Source organism: Schistocerca piceifrons, chromosome 3 (assembly GCF_021461385.2).
Source record: "Schistocerca piceifrons isolate TAMUIC-IGC-003096 chromosome 3, iqSchPice1.1, whole genome shotgun sequence".
Classification (NCBI taxonomy): Eukaryota; Metazoa; Arthropoda; class Insecta; order Orthoptera; family Acrididae; genus Schistocerca; species Schistocerca piceifrons.
In genome coordinates this window covers 898,587,125-898,595,457 of record NC_060140.1, presented here as the reverse complement: position 1 = coordinate 898,595,457, position 8,333 = coordinate 898,587,125, and the positions used below count along the sequence as shown (strand labels likewise).

Here is an 8,333-nt window from a genome sequence, read left to right as displayed (position 1 = left end):
AAGCTCCTGTGCCTCTCAAAAACATTGAGGGAACGGGAACTTTCCCCAGTTCGCCGATGTATTCGTCAACGATGACCATCTCAAGTACTGCATAACCGCGATTCATCACGCGACGCTTTAAATCGGTAGTCCACGTTTCCCGGTCACCATACCACTCCAGATGAGTTCTGTCGTTTATGGCAGCCTACGCCTGGCGCGGTAATTCCCGAATCCGACTGCTGATAGGCTTCAGCCGATGAAGCAGGGTGTAGCAGAACGTTCCAAGAAGGGCAGATGAGAATGCATTAGGATGTGCTTGGTGCACAATACGGCGACCCTCCGTTGTGTTGGCGAGATGTGTCGTCTGGAACCGTGGCGACGAGTATTCCTGTGCTGACGTTCTCATACAGACCAGACATTGTCACCACCGAATGCCCCACAAATCTGGATATTGCACGATTTGACCAGACAGTCAAAGGTAGATCCAACAAGGGAGGCCCCCTTCAAACTCTGTCAGGTGCAGGTAACTTCTGTTTCAGACTATACAGCATCCCAGTGTCTTTCACAATGATCGCAGTTTTCATATGATGCTGTTCATGCCTATTACATTTCTACCAGGCCTGGTAACACTGTACGCGAACAAAGCTAATGCACTCTGGTGGACATTCTAGCTGTCCCAGAAAACTGCGACTCTAATCACCTACATCTACACATACATCTACTGATTACTCTGCTGTTCACAATTAAGTGCCTGGAAGGGGGTTCAATGAAACTATAGTGTTTACATGTACGAAGTTACTCAGGCACTCGACCATGTCTTCGGGGTGCCCCACATTGTTGTCTGGAGGTATATACAGGATGTTTCACTAAATTTAATCAAAATATCCACGGGTGTACTGCCGGTCCACATTGTCCAACGGGCACAATATTTCGGCGATCATACATGTCGCCATCATCAGGTGAAGTGACAGACTGATCCGTACGCTATGGCTGCTCAGGGGGAACTGGGTTCGGTCGCGGCGGCGGCCGATTTAAATACCCTCCGCCCGCGGCGCGCTCTCCCAGCCGTCCGCGCCCCGCGCCATGGTCGCGCGGTGGAACAGATTGCGACGGCGTCTGAGATGACGTCGGTGTGATGGCTCTGTCCGCCGTGGTCGTCACAACTATATGTTTGCTCGATTTACTCTTGATTAACCCAATCGCTGGTTCCCAAGCCTTGCTAAGATTATAGCCACAGTCACGGTTTATGAGATCCTTTTTTGGTGCGAATTTCGATGGCCTCTCTAACAACGCTGTCCCAGTATCTCGACGACTGTACCAGAATCCTCGTGCGTTCATACTCCATAGCGTGATTTTCCGACAAGCAATGTTCAGCGACCGCCGACTTGCTCGGATACATCAGTCGAGTGTGCCTCTGGTGTTCACGGCAACGATCTTCGACGGTAAGCATCGTCTGACCAATATACGACTTGCCACATTGACACCGAATCTGGTACACGCCGGCCTTCCTCAAACCGAGGTCATCTTTGGCGCTCCCCACCAGTGCACGAGTTTTATTCGGAGGACAAAACACAGTTCCGACCCGGTGTTTCTTCAAAATGCGGGCGTTTTTCCTGAGAGTGCGCCTGTATATGGAATAAATGCAGTGCCTACCTCCTCCCTCGTGATTTCATCCATTTCCACAGGTTGTGCTGTAGTGGTTGGGCAGAGAGCACATTGAATCTGCCACTCTGAGTACCCATTTTTTTCGAAATACAGTTCTCAGATGTTCCAATTCCTGGGGTAGACTCTCTGCGTCAGAGATAGTGCGCACCCTATGTACTAGAGTTTTAAGTACCCCACTCCTCTGTGCAGGGTGGTGGCAGCTGTCTGCGTGCAAATACAGATCAGTGTGCGTTGTCTTCCGATACACCCCATGACCTAGGGTGCCGTCAGCCCATCTCTTGACCAAGACGTCAAGGAAAGGTAATTTACCCTCCGTTTCAGTCTCCATGGTGAATTTGATGTTGGGGTGTATGGAGTTTAGATGTGTAAGGAAATCAAGAAGTTTATCCATACCATGTGGCCAGATGACGAACATGTCGTCCACGTAACGGAAAAAGCAAGTAGGTTTCCAGTCGGATGATGGCTGGTCATCTCAGATGCCGTCGCAATCTGTTCCACTGCGCGACCGTGGCGCGGGGCGCGGACGGCGGGGGAGAGCGCCGCGGGCGGAGGGTATTTAAAACGGCCGCCGCCGCGACCGAACCCAGTTCCTCCTGAGCAGCCATAGCGTACGGATCTCCGTGCCGGCACGTTCACAGGAGCTCAGTCCGTCAGTTCACCTGATGATGGCGACATGTATGATCGCCGAAATATTGTGCCCGTTGGACACTGTAGACCGGCAGTACACCCGTGGATATTTTGATTATCAAATACGCCGGGAGAAACTCAAGAATCTTTCACTAAATTTGTTTGCCTCTATAAGTTACCAAGTGACGGAAATATTTATAGCGGCGGGTCACCATAAGAAACGTTACACTATCTGCGGAGCTATGAACATAATTTAGTGTGTTACTATCCAAAGAGTTACAGCATAAAGATACATTTCTTATGGCAATAGTTGTTTCTATCATGCACTGGAATCATTAACACCAGCTGTGTATACATTAATTTAAATTATATTCCTATCACTTTTAATGTGGGAGCTACAGCCCTTCAGAGTTTCAGTTCAACGAATCTTGTACTGGATTTTGCCCGTTATCCCCAGCTGACAAGTGAGGACGTCAGGATAATTCCCTAAAATGTTCAGCAACTCTCTAGCCTCAACCTCCGCCAGATGACTCACATTAAACTCGGAATGAAACGAGTTAAGCGAATCAACTTTGCTGAGAGTACAATAAGAACAAAGGGCTATTTTCTTTGAAGGACAAAACTTGAAGAAGAAAGTCTTGTTTCAAAAGTCTAGCACCAAACCACTTCGCTGAATAAAGTCACAGCCGAGAAGCGACATGACAAACTAATTCTTGACAACGATTAAGTTAACAGGGCAAGGAAAGTAACAAATAGATAATTGCCCTCGCACCTCACATACCGCAGGCAACCTGCACGACATCTCTGAGAAGTAGGGCACATAGGAAGAATTTGACGTAAACCACCATATTCCACATACTAGTCGTAGACCAAAAAGGAAACGTAACTCTCCGAATCCAGAAGGCTGCAAACAGGTTCTTGATTGAGCCGAGCCCTTATGTACTGAAAGACAGAACTGTTAAGAGCGAGATCACAAGCACAGCATCCAGCGGGCTTAACGGGCATGGGTTTCCCCCACTCCAGGAGACGTCATCTGTTCGCTCATGGGACTCGCTTGACAGGGCACTCGCGCGCAAAATGAACCCCTCCCCCACATCGTAAGCAGCTTCGGCGACCCCTAGCATTATGGGCCGGACCACGGGTGTTATTAACTCGGAACTGAGGCGCGGATTATAGCTCCTCTTGTCGGTCACGCTGCTCGTCGGCGTACCTAAAGGCCTCCGTAGGGGAAACCAATCCGCTCAACTCGAGGAAGGTGGTGGGTCTTCACGCGAAGGTATTCTGAAAACGAGTTTCCGTCCTCATTCCCCGCAAAATGTTCTGTGACTCCCATCCGTAAAGCTCGATATACACGACAAAGGTCTCGGTATGTGCTTGTATCCGCCAATGATGTTCACGCTACAATTAGTTCCTAATGAATGACGATAACTTCTTCAGCTGTATTATATGAGCTCTCAAGTCACTCACGGTGGCTGTGTGGGCACGTGACTTGGTAAAAATAGTATGTAGGCGGAGCAGACACGGACGGGGGTTCACCTTACCGAAGATATGGGTTGCAAATGGGGAAATCCATTGACATAAACGACTTCGACAAAGGGTAGATTATTAGTACGCAGAGCCTGTGTACGAGTATCTAGAAAACGGTGAAGCTGCTCGAATGTTCACGTGCTACTGTCGCGAGCATCTACGCACACAGGTAGAAGGGCAGCTAAACTACCGCTAGGCGCTAAATGGTTGGACGTCCACGACTCCTCAGAGAACGTGGTGTTCAGAGGCTTGTTTGCTCTGTAGAGTAGGATAGATGGTGATCAGCGGCATCTGTGCCGAATGAGCACAATGATGGTGCACCCACAAGTGTTTCGGAGCACACCGTTCATCGTACACTGTTGAACATGGAGCTTCGCAGTAGACCACTCCTATCCGTTCACATGTTGATCCAGTGACATCGCCAGTTATGATGGCAGTGGGCACGGGACAATCGGGATTAGACTGTCGATGAATGGAAAGTCGTCGGCTCTTCAGGGAAAACTCATTTTTGCTACACTAAGTCGGTGGTCGTCTCGAGGTGGCTCGAAACTGCAGCGTGCCACGGTCACAGGCTGTTGGTAGCAGTATTATACCGAGGGAGGTATTCTCCTGCGCTTGCGTGGGACCTGTGGTAGTAATCGAAGACAAGTCGACAGTTGCGAACCACCTGCATCCTTCATGCATGATCTCTTCGCTGAAGGCGATGTCATCTCGCAGCAGTATAAACGTCCGTGTTTCGTTGCCAGAACCCTGCTACAGTGGTCTGAGGGGCATTATAGTGAATTCACTCTGGTGTCTCGGCGACCAAATTATTTTGATCTAAATCCCATGCAACCCACCTGCATCGCTATCGGGCGCTATCACCGCGTATCTTAAACCAGGGGCTCGTCGCTTATGCGAATTACAAGACCTTTGCGTAGACATCTAATGCCACATATCTCCACAAACCTACTAACAAACAGTTGGATCCCTGACAAGCAGAATCAGTGATGCATTTCGTTCCAAAGACGGACAGAAAAGCTACTAAGTATTTGGTCATCATGTATTCGCTCGTCAGGCAACGGCCTTGCCGCAGTGGATACACCGGTTCCCGTCAGATCACCGATGTTAAGCACTGTCAGGCGTGGCCAGCACTTGGATGGGTGACCATCAGGCCGTCATGCGCTGTTGCCGTTTTTCGCGGTGCACTCAGCCTCGTGATGCCAATTGAGGAGCTACTCGACCGAATAGTAGCGGCTCCGGTCAAAGAAAACCATCGTATCGACTGGGAGAGCGGTGTGCTGACCACACGCCCCTCCTATCCGCATCCTCAGCTGAGGATGACACAGCAGTCGGATGGTCCCGACGGGCCACTTGTGGCCTGAAGACGGAGTGCTTTATTCGCTCATGGGTATAAGTCCATCGTAACAGGCAGAAGGCATATGTGGGATTTGAAGCTATAGATTGTGAAGTATTACTCAGTGATAATCCGTTGCAATGAATGCCAAGATTATAATCAAGTGGCAACGAACTGCACAACGGCAGAAATCATTTGTGCTCGCAGCGGAGAACAAGGACGTAAAAAAGTAGACTGTGTGTAATCTCCCCACGGAAAATTACCCTCTACCACGCAATAATTAATAATGGTCAATCAAATCATCCACATTTATTTACGTTTGAAAAGTATCTGATCAGATTTTCTAGTAATATATGCGCCGACAGCTCGTCGACGCCAAGGTATTTTTCTAGTACGTTTATTCTTTGGAATAACAGAGGTACAGAAATGTATGCTCCATGGTTATTATAGAGAGAGAGGAACAGCTTCGGAAGTATCGGTTGGAAGATTTTCGGATTGCTAAAAGAGATTTATTTACTCTTCTTCGCGCTAAAGCGAGCTAGGAAAGTTTGTACCGCTAGCGTGATAGATAAAGAAAAAGAAAAACCTGTAAAAGAAAATTACATGAGACTTGGAACCAACACAAAACGGAACATGTACGGAAATGGATTCAATATACAATTTTCCTCAGAAATAAGGTTTGTGACCATTTTATTCTAGAGTGAATGATGAATGAGTTCTCTGTCTGAATCACTGATGATTGTCTGGGCCCTGTAATTAATTGGGAAGTTTCAGCTGTGACGAAGAGAGCCTGCAATCTCTGAGTTTTATAAATCGTCCAAAAAGGCTTCGTCCACATCTGAAATTTTAGATCTGTCGTAAACTGAACGAATTGTTCAAACGATCGATTTTCCCAACTGAATGCAGCGCTTAATAATAATAACAAATGTAAAGATCTTTTCTAGCAAGCCAGCCGCTGAATATTAAGACGAAGGGCTCCACCAGAGATTCTACTAGGCTGATTTCACGTAAATAATATAGTTAAACTGTACACAGATAAAGGACAGAGAGAGAGAGAGAGAGAATGAAATTCGAGAAATTACTCAGAATCCTCCATTAGCATAATTGTTTGTCTTTTCACGGATCAGCCTAATAAGAAAATACGAAGCCCTGACTTTATTGTACCGATTTATGTGTGAGGGTGAAAGAGCGATAAAGGCGACAGATACACTTCTGTACAGACAAAACATTACACCAAGTTAGCGGCAAGCTGCATTCATATAGACTTTCATCATTTACAGAGTAGAATTCATTATAATGACCAATCCGTGACAGGACACGTTTTTGGACGTTGTTAAAATAATTTTGTTCTCTGTTTCATGTGAACTACGACGAGACAACTTAACTTGGAAAAGAGAAGAAATACTCCCAGGCAAAATAAAGTGGATCTACAAATAAAAGCAGCACGCTGGGCGCAGAAATAAGGCCAGATCTATAATTTTTTATCAAAGCTTGCTAGTATTGAGGAAGTAGACGTAGATTTGAACATTTACTAATTGTGTTCATGCCAGACGTAGTTTGATTGACCTGCCCTAGTTGCATTTACCTGTATAAGTACTATAAGAAAGTAGCCACAGAAGTATTCTTGTGTGAAGAGAGATATATACATATTGACTGTAGAACATTTATATGGTTTTAACTAGGGCAATGTTTAAGATGAGTCAAGCAGAGCAGAGCAACACGCAACAGCCTTCAGCTGTGAGCACGGATAATAGTGATGTAGTAAGAAGTGTTGTAGAACCGATCGCTACAGATAGCGCAATAGAACGCCCGGTAGACACGGCTGGAGATGTAACAGCAAGTATGCAACATGGATTAGATCCATTAGTAATTATCATGAGACAGATGCAGATGATAACCGAGAGCATGAATAATATGAAAACCGACATTAACGCGAAACTAGCCTCAGTTACTGAAGGGCAAGAAAATACACTCCTGGAAATTGAAATAAGAACACCGTGAATTCATTGTCCCAGGAAGGGGAAACTTTATTGACACATTCCTGGGGTCAGATACATCACATGATCACACTGACAGAACCACAGGCACATAGACACAGGCAACAGAGCATGCACAATGTCGGCACTAGTACAGTGTATATCCACCTTTCGCAGCAATGCAGGCTGCTATTCTCCCATGGAGACGATCGTAGAGATGCTGGATGTAGTCCTGTGGAACGGCTTGCCATGCCATTTCCACCTGGCGCCTCAGTTGGACCAGCGTTCGTGCTGGACGTGCAGACCGCGTGAGACGACGCTTCATCCAGTCCCAAACATGCTCAATGGGGGACAGATCCGGAGATCTTGCTGGCCAGGGTAGTTGACTTACATCTTCTAGAGCACGTTGGGTGGCACAGGATACATGCGGACGTGCATTGTCCTGTTGGAACAGCAAGTTCCCTTGCCGGTCTAGGAATGGTAGAACGATGGGTTCGATGACGGTTTGGATGTACCGTGCACTATTCAGTGTCCCCTCGACGATCACCAGTGGTGTACGGCCAGTGTAGGAGATCGCTCCCCACACCATGATGCCGGGTGTTGGCCCTGTGTGCCTCGGTCGTATGCAGTCCTGATTGTGGCGCTCACCTGCACGGCGCCAAACACGCATACGACCATCATTGGCACCAAGGCAGAAGCGACTCGCATCGCTGAAGACGACACGTCTCCATTCGTCCCTCCATTCACGCCTGTCGCGACACCACTGGAGGCGGGCTGCACGATGTTGGGGCGTGAGCGGAAGACGGCCTAACGGTGTGCGGGACCGTAGCCCAGCTTCATGGAGACGGTTGCGAATGGTCCTCGCCGATACCCCAGGAGCAACAGTGTCCCTAATTTTCTGGGAAGTGGCAGTGCGGTCCCCTACGGCACTGCGTAGGATCCTACGGTCTTGGCGTGCATCCGTGCGTCGCTGCGGTCCGGTCCCAGGTCGACGGGCACGTGCACCTTCCGCCGACCACTGGCGACAACATCGATGTACTGTGGAGACCTCACGCCCCACGTGTTGAGCAATTCGGCGGTACGTCCACCCGGCCTCCCGCATGCCCACTATACGCCCTCGCTCAAAGTCCGTCAACTGCACATACGGTTCACGTCCACGCTGTCGCGGCATGCTACCAGTGTTAAAGACTGCGATGGAGCTCCGTATGCCACGGCAAACTGGC

At 48.3% G+C, this 8,333-nt stretch overlaps 1 pseudogene; it reads left to right on the top strand.

Moving 5' to 3' along the window:
- The first annotated feature begins 4,854 nt into the window (after window positions 1-4,854).
- LOC124790416 lies at window positions 4,855-4,971 on the top strand (annotated as a pseudogene).
- The last annotated feature ends 3,362 nt before the right edge of the window (window positions 4,972-8,333 follow it).